This window comes from Lathyrus oleraceus, chromosome 2 (genome assembly GCF_024323335.1).
Source record: "Lathyrus oleraceus cultivar Zhongwan6 chromosome 2, CAAS_Psat_ZW6_1.0, whole genome shotgun sequence".
Classification (NCBI taxonomy): Eukaryota; Viridiplantae; Streptophyta; class Magnoliopsida; order Fabales; family Fabaceae; genus Lathyrus; species Lathyrus oleraceus.
This window is the reverse complement of record NC_066580.1, coordinates 48,602,161-48,623,846: the sequence shown is the minus strand read 5'-3', so window position 1 is coordinate 48,623,846 and position 21,686 is coordinate 48,602,161. Positions and strand designations below refer to the sequence as shown.

Here is a 21,686-nt window from a genome sequence, read left to right as displayed (position 1 = left end):
CTCAGGAGCAACTTTGTTTCACTTAGGCATATATTCAGTATTTTAAAGTGGTAACCGCTTCACATTGGAGTGTTACCACAATTGTGTAATCGAGTCTGTGATAGAGTCTGTAATCGAGTTTGGAGCACTTTGGAAGGAAGTTAATCCTGCCGCCATTTTCATTTCCGCTTTGCAATTTATTCAACCCTCCGATTGGAGCAGGTTTTTATTACTTATCTTTATCTTATTTATTTTCCCGCACTCGCTTTACTTTATTTATTTCTCGCACTCGCTTTACTTTATTTATTTCCTCGCACTCGCTTTACTTTTATTTATTTTCCCGCACTCGCTTTACTTTTATTTATTTTCCCGCACTCGCTTTACTTTGTTTATTTCTCGCACTCGCTTTAAATTATTTATTTCCTTGCACTCGCTTTAAATTATTTATTTCCTCGCACTCACTTTAAATTATTTATTTTCCCGCACTCGCTTTACTTTTATTTACTTTCCGCACTCACACTACTTTTATTTACTTTAATGCACTTTTACTTTACCATGTCTAACTAAATTTATAAGGTTAGAATGTAGGGATCGTAATTGAACCGATAATCCGTACAATTGTTCGTAGAAACACTTAAGGGCTATTTTAACTTTCAACTTAAGTTTTCCCGCACTTCAATTCCGTTGGGTAAGATCGAAAGCCGTCCAATGTCTTTTTTAACTTAATTGTTTTTAACTATTTCAAAAACAGCGAAAGCGCTTTGTCTAGTTCATTAAGAGTTTTTAATTTAAGAAGAGAAGAGATTTTAAAATTATTTTCGGACACGTTTATAAGTTTAGAGTCTGGTTCGTGAGAACCTCTTTTGGTTAAGAAATCCAGGTTATAATACTTTTCAACTTAGTCAAGATACTATATTTCTTAAAAATAGGTTTACTACTCTAACGCAATGCGCGCCTTTTTATAAGTGGCAATAAGAGGGTTTGATTAGGGAGTACAACTCGGTTCTGAATACGCGAAAGCGACAGTTCCCGTTAAATTAGTTCTTTTCAAAGTAGGAAACACTGCCCATAAGTAGTTCTATTAGCAAGTATATAGATTATTAATTGATTACGTGAATTACATTCGACCCTGTCTTTATTAATTGAACTTTATTCAATACTTTAATTTTCATTGCACACTACAAAAACACCTATTTCGATTGCCTTTTATAAACACCATAACAATAGATAACGATAGATTGACACTTGGTCTCTGTGGATTCAACAATCTTTTATATTACTCTAACGCATTCGTATACTTGCGAAAAGCACGCATCAAGTTTTTGGCACCGTTGCTGGGGATCAATTTCGTCAAATTTCATTTTCCTGTTGTTATATCGTTTAGACTTAGGCTATTTCCCGCCGGTGAATGCGAAGAACTCGCAACACCGGAAGTTTAAGCTTAGTATACCCTCTGGCGGAACCTGAACGTTACGCTCGCGCACGTTTATTCTTCCATAGAATTAAGAGAGCTATGGCCGAAGATCAAAACCAAAGACCTCTTAAGGATTTCGCTCAACCATCTAATGAAGAACCTAGTTCTAGTATAGTAAACCCAACCATCCCAGCTAATAATTTTGAACTTAAACCATCCCTGTTGCAACTAGTGCAACAGAGACAATTCACAGGTCTCGCTACTGAGAACCCAAACCAACATTAAAAAATATTTCTTCAAGTAGCAGATACTTTTAAAACCAATGGAGCTTCTCCTGAGGCAATACGTTTCAGATTATTCCCTTTTTCCCTCAGAGATAAAGCCTTATCATGGTTAGATTCCCTTCCACCCAATTCCATTACGACTTGGGATAACCTTAGAGTTTTTCTTGCTAGATATTTTCCCCCGAGTAAGATCGCCGTTCTTCGAAACCATATAAATAGATTTACCCAAAACCAAGGAGAATCGTTGTTCAAAGCTTGGGAGAGATATAAAGAGTTGTTACGAGCATGCCCACATCATGGTTTAGAAAATTGGTTAATCATTCAAACCTTCTATAATGGACGTCATTATAACATAAAGATGACCATCGACGCTGCCGCAGGCGGTGCTCTGATGAACAAACCTTACCCTGAAGCTAGTGCCCTCATTGAAGATATGGCTCAAAACCATCAATCATGGGGAGTCGAACGAGCGACAGTTGAGAAGAAGGAAGCCCAAAGAGGAGTGCATGAACTAAGCTCTATAGACATGATGCAAGCTAAAATGGACGCATTAGCCCTTAAGGTCGAGCATATGTACATAAACCCGAATACTGTAGCCGCAGTTTCGTCGGATTGTGAGATATGTGGAGCCAAAGGACACCAATCTGCAGAATGCAGTCTATTGAATGAAACCCGCTCTGAGCAAGTGAACTACACCCAAGGGAACCCATACTCGAATACCTATAACTCTGGATAGAGGAATCACCCGAACTTCTCCTATAAAAACAATAACCCTATCCAAAATAATGCACCTCCGAGACCTAGCTATCAAGCCCCTAGATCTAATCAACCTATGCAACCTGTGCCACCAAAGCCGAGCTTTGAGAAAATTATGGAAAATTTTATCACCGCTCAAACCCAACAAAACAGGGAGTTCATGAACCAAAACATTCATGTTAACGAATTGATTACTCAGTTAGAAACCAAGGTTGACCAAATAGTTACTCATACTAAGATGCTTGAAACCCAGATCTCTCAGGTAGCTTTAAACCAAGCCCCTCAGACTACACCTGGAGGACAATTCCCTGGACAACCTCAACAAAATCCGACAGGACAAGCCAATGCCATTACCCTACGAAGTGGGAACGCTTATGATGAGCCACCAAACCCAAGATTGAGTTAACCCTAAACTTCTAAGAAATGTACCAAACCCACAGACGAAGTAAAGGAACCAGAAGAATCTGAAAACTAGGAAGGTCGAGAGAAAGGAGAAGAACCTAAAGACAAAACTTACGTACCACCCCCGCCATATAAACCACCTATACCATATCCGCAAAGACTCAAACAAACCCAGATCAATAAATAGTATCAAAAATTTATTAAAGTTATAGAAAAACTTCTTGTAGAAATCCCTTTCATAGAAGCCATCACCCAAATACCTTCTTATGCAAAGTTTCTCAAAGACATCCTTACCAACAAACGTAGACTTGACGATCCGAAGCCTTTGGAATGTAATGCTATTTCCGAGGACAAATTAGCAAAGAAAGATAAAGATCCTGGAAATTTCTCCATTCCTTGCCTTTTGGGTAATCATGTCATCGAAAAAGCTTTTCTAGACTTAGGAGCTAGTGTGAGTTTAATGCCTTTAGCAGTTTGTGAGAGGTTAAACTTAGGAGAATTACAACCCACTAAGATGTCACTTCAGTTAGCCGATAGATCTGTTAAATATCCGATAGGCATTTTAGAAGATGTTCCTGTTAGGATAGGTCAGTTATTTATCCCTACTGATTTTGTTGTCATGGACATCAAAGAGGACAATGAAATATCAATCCTTCTAGGTAGACCATTCTTATCAACTGCATGAGCCATAATAGATGTCAAGAAAGGAAAGTTGACATTTGAGGTAGGTGACGAGAAAATAGAATTTATACTTTTGAAATTTCTTATGGCACCTGTGATGGGAGATTCGTGTTATGCCTTAGATATCATTGATGAATGTGTTAGAGAATTAGAACAAAAAGAAATTATAAAAACAATTAAGTTACCATCAACTCTCATAAGGGAAGATGATGACTTTAAAAAACCCTACATCGATGATAACCTTTACGAATGTTTATCCCTTACCCCAGATCCTATGCCATGCCCTAAGAAACCAACCTTAGAACTTAAGGAGTTGCCTAAGAGCCTGAGATACGAGTTCCTCGATGAAAAGATGAACCAATCAGTTATAGTTATTGCTACCTTGAGCCAAGAGGAAACGAACCAACTTTTAGACGTTTTACGAAGATATCCCTCAGCCTTAGGATATAATATCTCTGACCTGAAAGGTATAAGCCCATCCGTATGCATGCATCGGATTTCGCTCGAAGAAGATTCAAAACCCTCTAGGGAACATCAGAGAAGAATAAACCCTATAATGAGTGATGTTGTTAAAAAGGAAGTTCTTAAGTTACTTGAGGCAGGTATAATCTACCAGATCTCTGATAGTAAGTGGGTGAGCCCTGTGCATGTAGTACCTAAAAAGGGAGGCATCACAGTCATGCAAAACGATAAAGGCGAACATGTAGCAAAACATTTAGAAGGAGGATGGAGGATGTGTATAGATTATAGAAAATTAAATAAAGTAACTAGGAAGGATCATTTCCCTTTACCATTTATAGACCAAATGTTGGAGCGTCTAGCCAGACACTCTTACTTCTGTTATCTAGATGGATACTCTGGATTCTTCCAAATACCCATCCACCCCGAAGATCAAGAAAAAACTACCTTTACATGCCCTTATGGAACTTTTGCCTACAGACGAATGCCATTCGGCCTCTGCAATGCCCCAGCTACTTTCCAACGCTGTATGATGTCAATCTTTGCAGATTACCTAGATGGTATCATGGAAGTGTTTATGGATGATTTCTCGGTTTGCGGATTCGATTTCCACAATTGTCTTGCTAACCTTGAGAAAATCCTAGAGAGATGCGTGGAGGTGAACCTCGTGCTGAACTGGGAAAAATGTCATTTCATGGTAATCGAAGGAATGGTTTTAGGACATATAGTTTCTGAAAAAGGTATAGAGGTAGATAAATCTAAAATAGAAGTTATAGAAAACCTAAAACCACCAAAAACCATCAGAGAAGTCCAAAGCTTTCTTGGACACGCTGGATTCTACCGGCGTTTTATTAAGGACTTCTCCAAAATAACCAAACCTTTAACTGGACTTTTAATGAAAGATGCTGAATTCATTTTTGATGAAAAATGTAATGACACATTTAATCTTCTAAAGCAGGCATTAATCTCAGCATCCATTATGAAACCGCCCGATTGGTCGGAACCTTTTGAGATAATGTGCGATGCTAGTGATTATGCAGTTGGAGCCGTTCTAGGACAAAGGAAAGATAAAAAATTACATGCCATTTATTATGCCAGTAGAACCCTAGATGCTGCCCAACTTAACTACGCAACAATTGAAAAAGAATTACTCATTGTAGTTTTCGCTATAGACAAATTTAGATCTTATCTAGTAGGAGCAAAAATTATAGTTTACACCGATCATGCTGCCATTCGTTACCTATTAAGCAAAAAAGATGCCAAGCCCAGGTTACTCCGATGGATTCTATTACTACAAGAGTTTGATTTAGATATAAGAGATAAAAAAAGGCACTGAAAATGTAGTAGCCGATCACCTTTCTAGGCTAGAACATCTAAAACCAGAACTAGTACCCATAAATGATGATTTCGCCTATGATAGACTGATCTCTAGAGTAGAAACCATTGAAGATAATAACCTAGATCCTTATGAGCACTCCCAAAATTCCTTAGCAATAAGTAACGTACCCTAGTATGCAGATTTCGTTAATTACCTAGCTGCTGACATAGTACCCCCTGATCTTGACTACCACCGCAAGAAGAAATTCTTCCACGATGTGAGAAACTTCTATTGGGACGAACCGCTCCTTTTCAAAAGGGGTAAAGATGGCATCTTTCGTCGTTACGTTCCAGAAGAAGAGGTAAATAATATTATCGAGCATTATCATTCTACACCCTATGGTGGACATGCGAGCACCTCTAAGACATACGCCAAGATTCTTCAAGCTGGCCTATTATGGCGTACCATGTGGCGTGATGTTTATGCTTGCATTGTCAAATATGATAGATGCCAACGCACTGGTGAAGATGAGTAGAGAAAAGTGAAGACCTCAAATGATGGTGAAGATGATAATTTATAGGGATTAGGCTTGGGATAAATGAGGCTTGGGGTTAGGCTTGGAGTTAGTTAAATAAGGTATGGAGTTAGTTGGAATGAACTCAGTGAGTTTAGCTGGTTAACTCACTGAGTTGGAAGTTAATTAGTTGATTAATTTAGTGGAAATGGTGGTTTATGACTGGCCATTACAGGTGACAATTTAAATGAAGTTAACTTTGATGTTGGCTAAAGCACAAGATATAACTACATGACTTGCAATTGTAGGTTAACAGTGGTTGTGTTATGTGATTTTGGTCTTTGTTATGATTGCGTAATTTGAAGTGTTTGTGAATTTGATGCACTTGGTTTGCTGCAGAATCATTGTATTCACAATGCATGTGGTTGAAGCTTGATGAAGTACCGAACCTCGGAGTGTCGTCGAGTGCCCACGGCTTTCCTGGTGTTCATGCAGATGTACATTGGTCTTGGATTGCAAGTTTCAATGATGAAGGATCATGCTTCACCCTAAAAGTTCCCTTCTCACATTAGTAGTGCAAAAATCCTGTAAAACAAGCTATGAGTCGACTCAAATAGGTCATGAGTCGCCTCAAATAGTGATTTCCCAGGGTTGAGTCGACCTGTCCAGACCCGCGACGAAATGATTGAAAGGAAAATTGGAAATGAGTCGACGTGAAGGGTGAGTGAGTTGACTCAATCAGGAATTCCCATACTTGAGTCGACCTAGGAGTCGACCTGTTCCGACCCGAGGGAACAAGGTTCAAAGACAAAAGGTGAATGAGTCGACGTGAAGGGTGAGTGAGCCGACTCACTCAAGTTTCCCAGAATTGAGTCGACCGGTGGGTCGACCTGTTCGGACCCAGGGGTTTTGCGCCGAGTCATGAGTCGACTCATATGGCTAAAAACCTCCAAAAAAGAGTTTTTTTTTACAATGTTACACCTTTTTGCACCTTTTTATGTATGTAATGAATATTTTAGGGATAAAAATGAATGGAATTAGCCAATTGAATGAAGATGACTTGACTCAATACATGAACACAACCATGAACCCAAACTCAAGATCTATAACCCATCCATGGAAGCGGGGAATTTGACCCTATGGACCAAGCAATAATGGTACGAAGGTGGTCGAGTGAATTTATGAAGGTGGATGGAAGTTATGAGACCAAGGACAATAGACTTGAGCATCAAGGGGGATAAAATGGGTGGACCAAGTACCGGATGCTGAGTGTGACACACTGAGATCACCTGAGATTAGTTTTATGGAGGCCTCGGCATTTCGGGGCAAGTCCAAACCAAGCATTTCCACTTATTGTACGAACAAACCAAAACCCTTGCAAGTCAAACACTTGGAATCCATGTTAATGACTGATGCTTATGCATGAGTTAATAATGTATGCAATTGAACTCTAGTCAAATGGTTAGATGGAAATATGAAGAAAAATGGGAGGGAAAAATTTAGGGTACTACAACTGCCCCTATTTAATCTTCTTGGACCTGAATACAAGAATTTCGGAAGCTTTTCAGGTATTCAAGGTGGAAGAGGATTAAATACTACGTATCCAAAAATTTGCCTATTAAGAGTGGACGTAATGAGAGTTTTGTGGTTTGCCAAGCAAAGGTTGGGCTTTGGGTTAGTCAATAAAAATTGAATTTTTGGATTTTCTTATTTGTATGGTTTTATGTTATGCTTTATGATTGTTATGCATGAGTGGAACGACATGGTGTATGCATGATAATGATTTATGCAATGGTTAAGCCAGATGCTCATATAAGGGCGGTGGGGATTTTGGGATAGGATGATGATCATCCATACGTGATTATCCGGCACCTAATTCAAGCTCAAAAGTTATTGTAACAGTTTTGGATTATGTCCAAAACATGGAGAGAGTTCGTACCTGTATAGCCTGCCTCTGCCCCAATATACTGGGTATCTGGATCAACTGCCTCAGTCATAAGTTATGGAGTGGCCTCATCATCTGAGTATCTCAAACTGGTTTCTCCCAACGTCTTGAAATTGTATTCCCTCGATCAACCATCTTGGGAAGGATTGACTTCTCGTGCTCTTGGGGTAGCTTACCCCAATATGAGCCTTGAAGTGATATTTTCCCCTATCCGGCTGATTTAGAGAGATTTGTAGAATCTCGACATGGTTGCCCCAGATTGACTGACTCTTGAAGAGATCTGAGCTATAGGATATGTTCAACTTCCCCATTATGTAAGCTTCCTTGATGTCAAATGACTGCTCGCATATAAATTGCTCATTTTGAAAATGATAATTGTAATGTCATGCTCATGCAAGTTTTGAAAACTCAAGCGTGTTCACTAAGATTATGACGTCTAGTGAACGAATCACTGGTTAGAATGCCATATTAGTATCAATACCTATGACAAGTAAATATTTAGAAGTCAGCTTAACGCGATCTTACCATAGTATGCTTCTGAAATAGACCATGCTTCAATTAAGTCTTTTGAGGGTTGTAACATTTCCTGGTTCACGGTTTAGAAAAAAAGGATATGAGGCTCAAGACCTAATCTAACTCACCCATTCTTCGGGGTTTTCTCCAGTCCTACGTTCAGTTAGCTTAAAACAAGCGTTTATCTTTCAGAAAAGGATTTTGAATATCAGCAATGATGGTTAAGGAACCCTATGAGAGTTTGGAGCGATAGCCACTCACCTTTTGCTTTTGTTTGCAGTCACAGAGATTCCCTCTTGTTGAGGATTTTGATGTTAATCCTCTTGTTCTTTTTCTTTGTTTACCCTTATTTTTGCCTGGGCTGATCCTTTGGGTCTGGAGCCCACCGGGATACCCTAACTTTTGCCTAAGTCAATCTTGTTTTCAAGTTTTTGACTTAGCAGGCTTTTTTTTTTATTTTTTTTATTTTTCATTTTGTTTCATCTTTTCTTTTCGTACTTGAGCAAATCCTGTGACACTTCTTTCTCGATTTGTAGCACAGGTCGTGACTATCTCACTCCTTTTTGTTGGTAAGGGATAACCATCTGAATTTGTGATTCCATCCTCTTGGGAGGGATATGATTTGATTCATCACTCAATGAGATACTCTCCTTCTGAAATTTGAACGCAAGTCTAAACTGAAATGAATACTACCTTGCCCCTAGGTTTAACATGAGGGTTTGTATGTATAGAGAAAGAAACTCCTACTTCAAAGCCCAAAGTGGTTGACTAGGGATTAACTTCCTTATATCTCTGATGTTTAGGGATTGCACAATGCCTTACATCATCAACACAGTCTTATTCAAAAGCATACAGGCAACGATCTTGCGTATTTTAATTTGCATCATTCTCTTTTGATTTTATTTGAAAAACAGTTCGATATTGATAAATAAAATATGAGTGAACACAAATGGATTTAAGCAAAACATGCACGCTTATGATCATTATTCAAAAACAAAAAAGTTCACAATTGAACAATACATTGACATACAAGAAAACATTACAAATGAGACATGATTGAATCAATATGATATTGCTAGCCTTGATATTCCTATGAAGAAGCAACTGAATCTGAGCAATCCTCGCCATTAATTGCATTCACAATCTATCCACAGTGGTCTGGCAACATATTAGTTATACCATTGGGCCCTGCCTTAGAGAATGACAAAACCTTATGATCAATAAGCTCTTGTACTCTGGCCTTGACGCCAAATAATCCTCTGTAGAATTCCCTATGTATCCGGCATGAAACACACAAGAAATATTGGGATTATGCTTGTTCTTTTAGGGAGGCATTGCAGGCGGAATCTCCTTTGGCACAATTGCCCCTTGCTGGAGAAGATACAACAACAACTGAGTGTATGATACAAAGATCTGGTCATGCTGAGGATGCTTCTTATCAAACCGTCTACGTTGACCTTGCTTCTGGTTTCTGTTGTTTTGTTGATTCTGTGGGGTTGGAGCCTGTGGAGGTTGCTAATACTGAGGTTGGTACGCAGGTTGCTGATAATGAGCTGCGGCAATGTATGGATAAGGTTAGTATGGCATATGAGACATAAGTGCCTGAATTTGAGGATAGACATTTGCTGTTACGACATTTGTGTAGCGGGGTATTCGTTACCATTAGAGATATTGACTAAATCTAAGGTAAACCATACAAGTCGAGTCGCCACCGCACTTCTATTTATCCAAAGGAATGGTTAGAAAGCGAACAAAAACCTAAAAGTTTTATCGAATCAAAAACTAGTAAAAATGTCAGAGATCTGGGTAAGGGGGTTGGTTATGCAATGGGAAGGTTTTAAGCACCCAAATCATCCTAGGTACTCCTAGGGAGCCCTTTTCATATTTGTTGTAAGGTTGGTATTTTGTGAAAATTTATTTGTGCAAACATGATGGAAGAGATGAGGAAAGAATATACAACTTTATTTACATTTTGTGTTTGAATGGATGAACCCACTGCCTACGTACCATCTTAAAAAAGATTTGGATCAAAACCTCGTAGTTCGGGGTAAAAATCTCAAAATGAGTTGGTGAATTGATTGGTCCAAAAGCCTTAAGGTCTTTTGTTGTCCAAGGGAGAAAACTCAACCTAAAACCACAAATCCATCATGTGAGGATAACTTCAACATGCTAGTGAGGGGTTAACCCTATAATAAGCATGGAAGACTCATTGTCCATCACTAAGGATATAGGTGAGTATTATATCTACCTCAAAGATAACTCAAACCTAATAGCTAAAGGTTATGAAAAGTTTTGATTAAGAAGGTGGCCATTGAAACCACAAAAGTATTTGAATGGGTTATATTTACCAATGAAAAGTATTTACAAAATATAGTCAAAGTGGATTAAAAGATTCAATTCAAAATAAGTATTATGAAAAGAAAGTTTGAAAATCAAAATCATAAGGCTTAGGTTTCTAATGTTGAAAACAAGTGTTAAATGTTTGCACAAAAAAAGTTTTGGCTTGGGTTAGAGTGGAGAGAAGAAGAAGAATGGCTAAGATCCTAAGCATACAAGAGGTAAGGGATAAGAAACAAAACCACAAAAGGAGTTCCTCTCTTGAGATCATATTGATGATCCAAGTAGCTCCCATCCTTTGGAATAAGCAATCACACAAAGCATAAACTCAAGCAATCAACAATCCATGAATTCTTGAAAAGCTCTTCAAGGTATCTTGGATCTCTCTTATCTTAGAAGCTCATGGTAATGGTTCCTCAATGTGGATCAAGTTAAAATCCCTAGCACAAGAAAGCACACACATCAAAAGGTTCTATTAACAATCAAAGAATGGACAAGAGGGAGTTTAGAATGCGGTCCTTTCAATGTTCATCTTCAAGCTTTAAGCATTCTAAAGGCATGAGGCCTAGTTGCTCTTTGACATTTAAGCACTCTAAAGGAATGAGGCCTAGTTGCTCTTCAAACTCCATTTGCTTGGGTAAAGTCCTAAAGTCTAAGTCCATTTTGTCCAATTCTTTGCATTTGGTTCACAATCAAACAAACAAAACACAAACACAAAAGTATATACACAATTATATGCTCAAGTGAACAAAAGGAAAATGGCATTAACATAAACATGTGCTCCAATGAGCAAAGGAAAAAGCAAATGAATAATATGTACAAGAATAATAAATTGCATAAATGTAAAGTGCAAAAAGTAAATGTTAATAGTTAATGGTTAGTAGTTAGTGTGCCATAAGGCAAATTTAGCGCTATGTTAAGCAATCGTAATTGGACTTATGTAGAAGTCACAACTATCTGAGGCCGGTCAATAATAATGTAGGCAACAACACAAGTTAGAAGTCTTGATTAGTGAACCAAGTTCCAACAACTTGCCATGCCAAAAAGAAAATGAGAATTGATCTTGTATTAGTTTAAGTCCTTTGCATGATTATGGAAACAACCTATCCTTAATGCAAAGCCATTCACTTGATCAAATGATCAAAATGAATTAGATTTGGATCAAGGAAGATTAAGTCTCCCTAATCAATGCTAACTTATCAACCTTTAACTCATTGATCAAAAAAGAAAAAGAAGAAGAAGAAAGAGATGAATAATGGAAAGATTAAAGTGCATCAAATGAAAAGAAATGTACCAATCTATAATGTTGACCAAGAACATTAAAAGTCAAAGTCAAACAATGAGAAACTAGAAGTGGGATGAAGATTGGAGGTCAAACAATAAGCAACATATTTTTGGCATTTTTAATATTTAAAAATAAACTTGAATTAAAAATAAAAGAAAGGTCAAACTTCAAAATCACTTCAAATCAACTTTGAAAAGTCCAAGTGATTTATCCCTAGTTCAACAAGGTCAAACAAAGTTTGACAAAAAATTTCAGCATTTTTAAAAGTCAAAAACTATTTTTAATCAATTAAAAATGAATAAAAATAGCCTAATTGAACTAAAATCTCAAATAAATCTCAAATCAATTAAAAAATTGATGAGAATATTTTTCATAGATCCATCATCATTCAAATAGGTTAGGAAAATATTTTTGTATTTTTTGAATATCAAAAACTGTTTAAAATGAATTAAAAATAACCAGAAAAGAGAAAATTCACAAAAAATATCAAATGACAAAATAAAAAATATTACAAATCATTTTTAGAAACTAGAATTTAAATGGAGAAGAATGCAATTGGTCCCATATTTTTTGGATTAAAAATAAAGAAGTTATGATTTTTTGAAAATAAAAGGAATAAAAGAAATTAAAATAGAAATTAAGAAAATCAAAAAAACAAGGAGCGTCTGATCAAGCCTCATTAATTGACGTGGCTGATCAAACGCTCTAGAAGCGCGCTTCCATGGTGAGTCCAAGTCAAACGCGTCACACCTGGCATTAAAGCAAGTAATCCAAACACATGGCTGAGATTAAAACGTGGGAGATGCATCCAACGATCCATATTAAATCTGGCATGGTGGACGGTGGCCAGCGCCACCGTCTTCTCCGGCGAACACTCAAGCTCCGGCCAGAGTTGCAGGTCCTCCAAACTCAACCAAAATCCACGATCTAGGTACCAAATTAAAGCTGGGGTGATGTACATCATCCCTGTGCCATCTATTTCTACTCTAGATCTCCATAGTGAGAGAAATCAGAGGTTGAAACTTGATGGTTTTCATCATGAACTTGTTAGATTTTCAAAATTGAATACACAACAATGATGCCTCTATAGAGAGGACTTCAGACAACACAATATCCAAGCAAATAGATCAAGGAATAGTGAGTTTTGAAGAAAAAACCAGTTGAGGATCACCTTTGGATTGTGCAGATTTGAGCTAGCTTCCTTGCTTCCTTTGGCCAAATAGAAGTTCAATGGATCATATGAGAGAGGTCTAGGAACTTTAGATCTAAAGATTCAACCAGATTTAGTTGAATTTCAGATCTGAAAAATTTGAAGAAAAGTGAAATAGTTCCTTTGGTAATGGCTATGGATTCGGTTGTGCAGCATATCAGGCGCCTTTAGGTTGATTATGAATGAAGCTGAGCATGTTTATTTATAGTGAAAGCTGATGCAAGGAAGTGGAAACTCGTGTGCATGGCAAGTGGATATTCTTTGCATGGGCTTTCATGATCATGTAGAAGGCCCAAACTCAATTGCATTTGCATGCTGATGACCAAACAACTTGAAATGGACATGTAATTGGCAATGCATAAGCTTGTGTAATGAGTTTCAACATGTTATGCATAATTATGCCTAAAACTTCACCTCTTCGAAAATGCCACTTGAAAAAATGAAACATAGGCATGTGGGTATTGGTTGGAAAGGTTTTGACATAAGGAACAAATGTTATGTTGGGGCAAAAATCCATTTGAAGTGTGGAAATTAGTGAATTTTGAGTTTAAAGTGTAAGGTGCAAAACATGCAAAGGTGAGGTTTCCAAATTTGGCCAATGTTCAAGCCCCTCTGTTTTGATGATGCAAGCCTCAAATTGAAAAACCTTAAACATCAAAGTTGTATATCTTCTCAAGACAATCAAAATGGACTTAAATTTTGAATCATTTAGATTTTGGATGAAAGAGTTATGGTCACTTGAAGTTGGACTTTTTTGCCTTACAATGCATTTGGTCCAAAGTGACCTATAATGTTTTGCATTATCACATGTATTGACTTTGAGATTATGAATTTTTTTTCAACATAAAATTTGAATTATACATCTTAATCTTTCCAATGCATTTGATAACACCTCAAAACCATAAAAAATGAATGAGTTATGTTCTTGGGAAGTCGACCCAAAATTAGGGTTTTAGTCAAAATGACCTATAATGTCTTGGAATGGATGATGACCTTCCAAGCTTTAAATCAATTTTTGATGAACATGAAAGTTGTTCATATTGTCCTTAAGAACACTTTTTATTTTGGGATCATCTCCATTTGACCAACACATAAAACGTTAGGTCTCAATGCATTTCAAAATAGTTAGATGAATTGACTGATCAACTTTCCAAGTCCGCAACTCATATCTTGATGAATTGATGATTGAGGACACTAAAATAAGTTCAAATATGCATGATATGATGAATTAAAGAACTTCCCTTGATTTTATTTGACCATGGGCTGAGGTTGCTTCATGAGCAAGGCATTGTGGTACACAGATGAATTAGGGTTTCCTTGGGGAACAAAACTCAAACCCTTTGACTTGCTTTGATCAAAATGATGAATTGAGATACTAGGGAGGCATATTTGATGAATGAGAGATTTGGGAACCATTACCATGCTTGCTTTCATCTTCTTTTGGCCATATCTTTGCACAAAGGGTCTCCTTGAAGCTCTTGATCTTGTGATTGCTCAAGCTACAAACAAGAAATGTTATTGACATATTTTTGTGCTTTTGGTTAGTAAACAAAATAAGAAAAGCAATAATATACAAATCAAGCATGGTTGGTGATCTCAAACCAATCACAAGGGGTCCCACCCAAAGGCAAAGGGAACCAAGATGCTCATGATCCTTGAGGCTTTACAAATGCAATGTTATGATGTCATGAGGGATCTTAGGGCCAAAATTGGGGTCTTACAGATGCCCCTATTTAATGTCATTCTAGCCGGAGAAGTGAAGGTTAAAATCTTTGTCTCGACGAGGTAGAATGGGCTTAAATAATAACAAAGAGACGAATTTTGGTCCCTAAGAGACCTCATGATGCAAATGTATGTATGCAAAAGGGTAATACTTTGTGGGGATATGTGTCCACAGAGCAGAAAAGAAATCAGGAGAAACCGATAGTCCATATGAGTAATATGCTCAAAAATGGGACAGAGACTCTAGGACTCTTATGGGGATAAGGAAGGGAGTAAATTGCGTGAGCAGGTCACGACTCGAAACTTAGGGAGCAAAATTCCAAAAGGAGGAAATCAATGGAACGACCCGAGCTGACTCAAAGGCGCATGTATTGGGGAATATGCCAATACAGAGGAGATTATCCATAACGGATACTTCGGATAAAAATCCGGACTCCAGATAGGGACAATCCACTAAGGGACTGCACTGGGGAAAACCCAAACAAAACTCCTTTGAGGAAGCAACGGGATGAGGTATTACCGGTTACTGGGTAGTAAACTCAAAGAGACATGTGATCTGAACACCGGTATAAGGGTGAGGGAACCACATGCTCGGGAAGAATGAATATCTAAGACCGGTATAAGGGTGAGAGATATCAAACATCCGAAATCATCTGAGGAAGTCCCAAAAAGGTATACTTCAGCTCATGAAATTCAGACTCCACAGGGGACAACAAGTCATAATAGGGAGCAGAGGGAAGGAACACCAAGGATACTGGTTACTGGGCATATAATAGGTGACCAACCAAAGCGTGAATTAGGGAATATTCCCAAGACACTCATCATCCAAAAGAGGGCTAAAAGCAAACTCAAATACAAGATGGACATTCGATTCCAAAAAAGGGATACGAATATTACTCGACTGGAGAAGAAACAAAAGGCTTCATCCAAAGAGTGCATGAGACATATTATCTATTACCGTCAGAACATAGATAACATACTCACATGGAATATTATCCACAACCGGTTACTGGGTTAATAAAGGATAAATCGACCGACAAAGAAAGGCATCGGGATACCGAACTAGGTATATAATGATGACCAATCCGGGGGGAGAAACAATCGTCACCGACAACAAAGGATAGACGAGAGATGACTTGCTGGGGATAAATTGCTTGATCAGAGCAATTATCCAAAAGATGAGGGAATATCAATACCGAATATTGAATAAAGATAACCGTTAAGGAAGGGAATACGTCTACCGGATACTGGATAGAAAACCACGGAGAAATAATCGTCCTCAATTAGGATGAGTAAAACAATTAACTCTGCAAAGGGGATAAAAACAGGGTTTACAACTACCGGTATAAGGGTAGAAAACCACAGACTCCGCCAGGGATGAACGATTACTGGTTACTGAGCCATCATCCATTTACATCACAAGGGAGTGCAAGAAGCAGCCAAAAAGGGGGCCAGTCTAGGATCAAACTAGATAGGCACGCTGAAATAAAACTTGTCCCTTATGAGGATATAACTAAATGGGGAACTCCATCCCAATGTATGTGTTGGGAGGAAACAGAAACAACCATCATCCACGAGGATATAACTCAGTGGGGATTATGGAAGGAAAGATAAATATTTTCTGCTTATGGGGCCGACTCTACATGGGAATATCGGACATCAATATCTGTTTGGGGAGACATAATACCCTCAAACAAGGGATAACAATCAAAGGTATATGGAAAATAATGCGTCATGAATAATATCAGTATGTACATATGCATGGTTCATGTATGATGAATGCTGACAAACAGACATTTTTAACACAATCAGGTACAAACATCCGGTACTACATCTCAAGAGAGAAAGCCAGGACCACCAAGATCTCTGCAAGGGAATGAGCATCAGTCATTCCAACTGGGATAAGGATCATCATACAAATGAAATCTGCCATGGACGCACTCTACTAGGGAAATTATCAGAGGGGATCATGGAACTCTGTGGGGAATAACCACCAAATCAGAAGTTTCCAAGGGTCTTCAAATACTGTCACATCTGCTGAGGAGGAAGAATCACTACTCTGCTGCAGGAAAGAAGGGTGAAAAATCCTACCAATCACTCTGCTCGAGAGAAAACCCCAAAAGGCTCCGGAGGAAAAGGATACGCATGCCAGGAATATGAACAAATGTCTTACCCTGTCAAGAATCTTACCATCCTTGGAAGAGCACTGAAGACATCCTCAGTATCCCCTCATCTTTGTGAATGTTCACTTTGTTTAAAAACAAATTATGAAAGATTTGAATAAAACAATGATATTTTTCATTTAAAACATGCTAAACATTTGTTGAAATAGAAACAAATAAGAGTGCAAATAATTGGATAAAGGCTCAAATTTATTTGATGGAATGGTAGTCTGCAAATGGCAAGACTCCATAGATCTTTTCAAATTTGAAATTGGTGATATATATTGGAAAAGGGCTATATTAAACATAATGACCATTTCTCCACCAATTCTGAATCTGATGTATTCGAACCTTTGGTTGATGATGACTGAGCGAGAATCTCTGACGGATGACAGTCGTAAAGCGAAGTTCTGTCAGGATGCAGTTACTTGCCAGATTCCTAATTTTTGCCTAGATTTCCCCAGGGTGAGGTACTCAATCTAGCGGGTCAACTATTCATTTATTTTTTATGTCTCTAACTTTTGCCTGGATCGCCCTTTCGGGTTTTCAATCCACCGAGACGCTCATTTTTGCCTAAGTCGCCCTTTCAGGTTTTCAACTTAGCGAGCTATTCTTTTATTTTTATTTTTTAGGCGAAGTATTTCTTGACTGCATCTGAATTCACAAGACGATTGAAGTCCTCCCCATCCATAGTTGTAAGTATCAAAGCACCGCCTGAAAAGGCTCTCTTAACAACGTATGAACCTTCATAGTTTGGAGTCCACTTGCCCCTGGAATCGGGCGCGAAAGACAAGACTTTCTTGAGCACAAGGTCACCTTCTCAGAACACACGAGGCTTGATCTTCTTATCAAAGGCTTTCTTCATTCTTTGCTGATATAACTGACCATGGCACATGGCAGTTAATCTCTTTTCTTCTATCAAATTCAACTGGTCATAACGACTCTGAATCCATTCAGCATCAGTCAACTTGACTTCCATCAGTACTCTCATTGACGGGATCTCCACCTCTACTGGGAGTACATCCTCCATGCCATAAACAAGAGAGAAAGGGGTTGCCCCTGTTGAAGTGAAGACAGAAGTACGATATCCATGTAAGGCAAATGGCAGCATCTCATGCCAATCCTTGTACGTAACAACCATCTTCTGGATAATTTTCTTGATTTTCTTATTAGCAGCTTCAACAACCCCATTCATCTTGGGTCTATAAGGAGAAGAATTATGATGTGCGATCTTGAACTCGCTACACAAATATTTCATCATCTTGTTGTTCAAGTTAGATTCATTATCAGTAATGATCTTATCGGGCACACCGTACCGGCATATGAGTTGATTCCTGATGAACTTCACTACCACTTTCCTGGTCACATTTGCATATGACGCTGCTTCTACCCATTTGGTGAAGTAATCAATTGCTACGAGAATGAATCTGTGTCCATTGGACGCTTTCGGCTATATCATGCCAATCATGCCAATCATGTCAATTCGCCACATAGACGCTTTCCAATGCATTTGATCCCACCTCAAAATCATAAAAAATGAATGATTTATGTTCTTGAGAAGTTGACCTAAAATTAGGGTTTCAGTCAAAATGACCTATAATGTCTTGGACTGGATGATGACCTTCCCAGCTTCAAATCAATTTTTGATGAACATGAAAGTTGTTCATATTATCCATAAGAACATTTTTGCTTTTAGGATCATCTCCATTTGGCCAACTAATGAAAAGTTAGGTCTCAGAGCATTTCAAAATAGTCAGATGGATTGACTGATCAACTTCTCAAATCCATAACTCATATCTTGATGAATTGATGATTGAGGACATTCAAATAAGTTCAAATATGCATGAAATGATGATTTAAAGGACTTCCCTTGATTGTATTTGATCATGGGCTATGGTTGCTTCATGAGCAAGGCATTATGGTACACAGATGAATTAGGGTTTCCTTGAGAAGCAATCCCTCCAACCCTTTGACTTGCTTTGATAAAAATGATGAATTGAGACACTTAGAGAGGCATATTTGATGGATGAGAGCTTTGGGAACCATTACCATGCTTGCTTTCATCTCCACTTGGCCATATCTTTGCACAAAGGATCTCTTATAAGCTTTTGACCTTGTGATTGCTCAAGCTACAAACAAGAAATGTTAGTGACATATTTTTGTGCTTTTGGTTAGTAAACAAAATAAGAAAAACAATAATATACAATTCAAGCATGCTTGGTGATCTCAAACCACTCACAAGGGATCCCACCCAAAGGCAAAGGGAACCAAGATGCTCATGATCCTTGAGGCTTTGCCAATGCAATGTTATGATGCCATGAGGGATCTTAGGGACAAAATTGGGGTCTTACAATTTGCCTTAGCCTCTTTCTTCTTAGCAAAACCTTGAGATTTCTTGACCACTGTGTGGCTATCAATACTAGCAATCTTTCTAGTTTTCAGCCCATTTTCAATGCGTTCTCCAATGGTTATTTTTATTTTGGGTATTTTTATTTTAAATTCATGTCCTTCCTTTTTATTTTGGTGATGGTTGAAGGTGGACCACTCCGGTGAGGTCCACCGGAGAAGAAGACCGGAGCTTTAGCTCCGGCGGTGTGTTGGCGTATCTTTGAACCACATGATCCATTCATTTTGTTTTAATCTCACGCGTTGGTTTTGATCACCATCACTGCAACAATGTTGACTAATGAGGGAGATCAAGTGGTCCATTTTTTTTTGTATTTTCTGATTTTCATTTTAATTGCTTTATTTTCATTAATTCATATTAATTTTATTATTGATCCAAAAAAATGGGATTTTCACCAAAAATTTTCAAATATTTTTCTATTTCATTTTTTGAATTAAAATTATTTTTTTGGATCAACATTAATATTTTTCATGATTTAATTGTTTTTGTGCATATTTTTAATTGTTTAAAAATACTTTTAAGTTTCCAAAAATTATGAAATTTTTTCTCCAAGGTCATTTGACCTTATTTTACCTATGATAAATCTCTTGGCCATTTATTTGATTTTTTTGAAGAGGTTTTAGGATTTTGATCAACCATATTTTAATTTAATGTTTTTTTAATTGATTTTTAATTGTTTAATTGTAAATAAATTGTGTTGAGCTATTTTAATTGACTTTTTGAGTTTGACTATTGTTGTTGGGCCTTGGTCAAGGTTGATTTGACTTTGTTGGATTAAAATCCTTGGATTTACGGGATTGATGAAACGTACATTTCACCTTCCAAAATGAATGAATGATTTTAATTTGATAAAAGTCCTCCCATGACCAATTTGAGTTTATTTCATTCCCCTCCCTCTTCATCTTCAATCCCTTTCTATTCCGTCGATTCCACTGACCTATGATATCTCTATATCCTAAGGCTAGTTGGTTCATAAACCAATATAAGTATGGATGAGATTAGGTCCACCTTTTTTCCATTTTCTTTTAAGTGTCATATGTTTTAGGAGTATGGTTCATAATACCATATCTCTAACATGCACTAACACTAAAATTTCTATTGCCCGACCTCAAATAGTTGTGACTTCTACATAAGTCTAATTACGATTGCTTAACATAACGCTAAATTTTGACCCAAAAGCATAGCATTCTAGTAAGTGAGATTGTATGTCTCCCCCCTTTCATGGTATTGTGTGGAAACTTGGACTTTTTTCCTTCCTTTGGAAGATGTCTTGATTCAAGGATCCATGCTTGTGAATAGAGGGTTGAGTGTTCTCCAAAGAATGACTTAAATAATTGATAAGAAAAAGAAAATACTAACTTCTAATCAACTAACATTTGACTAACTTTAATTTCAAGTCATTTACTTTATGCACTTTAAATTCAAGTCTTTATCATTTTCCATTATTCATACAATTTAACCTGTTTACTTTAATTCCATTTTCACATTACTCACTTGAGCCATATCTTGTGATTATATTGTGATTGTATATACTTGTTTGTGTATTTTGCTTGTGTTTATGGTCTTTTGACCTTAATGTACATAATAATAACAAAAACCCTAAAAATGATTTGTGTGGACTGTTGGATTTGATCTGAGACATTTGACTTAGAATTAGGCAACATTCCCTATGCAAAAACGACTTGGTCAATGCCAACTTTTCTGAAGTCAGTCATTATGAATTGACCATTCATCTGAAGCAAGTATTGAGATCCATGTTGAGTTCATCTGCTACATGGTCTTAATGAAGATGTCACTTTGAACCTGTGTCTAATGACTTATTCTGAGCCATTCAAAGGATTATTTCATCTGATACATGGGGAAGATTATGAAGAAGATTATGGAGGTGCTAAGCTTTGATGTGGCTATCTATATTTGATGCCTTGCTCTTCTTGCTATTTGTGTATTGATATTGCTTGATTCTAAAGTCCAAAGGGAATTTTGGGTTTCTATATGAAATTCTTGTCTATTGGATTACATCCCATTGGTCAGATCTTTTCAACTCTTAACTTTTAAATTTTTGCTTAGGATTAGTCTCTTCATATCCTCCCCCTTCTTTAATTTCAAATCTCTCCCTCCTTTTAAAAACTTTTGTGCTTGTGATTTCTAAACTTAGACTCTTTATTGCAAATTAGAAATGAAACTCTAGTAACAGAATATCGATGTCACACTGAATGTTATGACATCCAATTCTGCGCAGACAAGTAATGTATGCAGAAAGTAAATGTAAAAGACAGTAAGTGACACAGAGAGTTGTTT

The 21,686-nt window shown here is 37.4% G+C and overlaps 1 non-coding gene across 1 annotated transcript; it reads right to left on the bottom strand.

Annotated features, from left to right (window-relative positions):
- Positions 1-1,873: 1,873 nt before the first annotated feature.
- On the bottom strand, positions 1,874-1,980 carry LOC127124581 (small nucleolar RNA R71). The gene has a single exon (XR_007804057.1). It is a non-coding gene; the product is annotated as a small nucleolar RNA R71 (small nucleolar RNA).
- Positions 1,981-21,686: the final 19,706 nt, after the last annotated feature.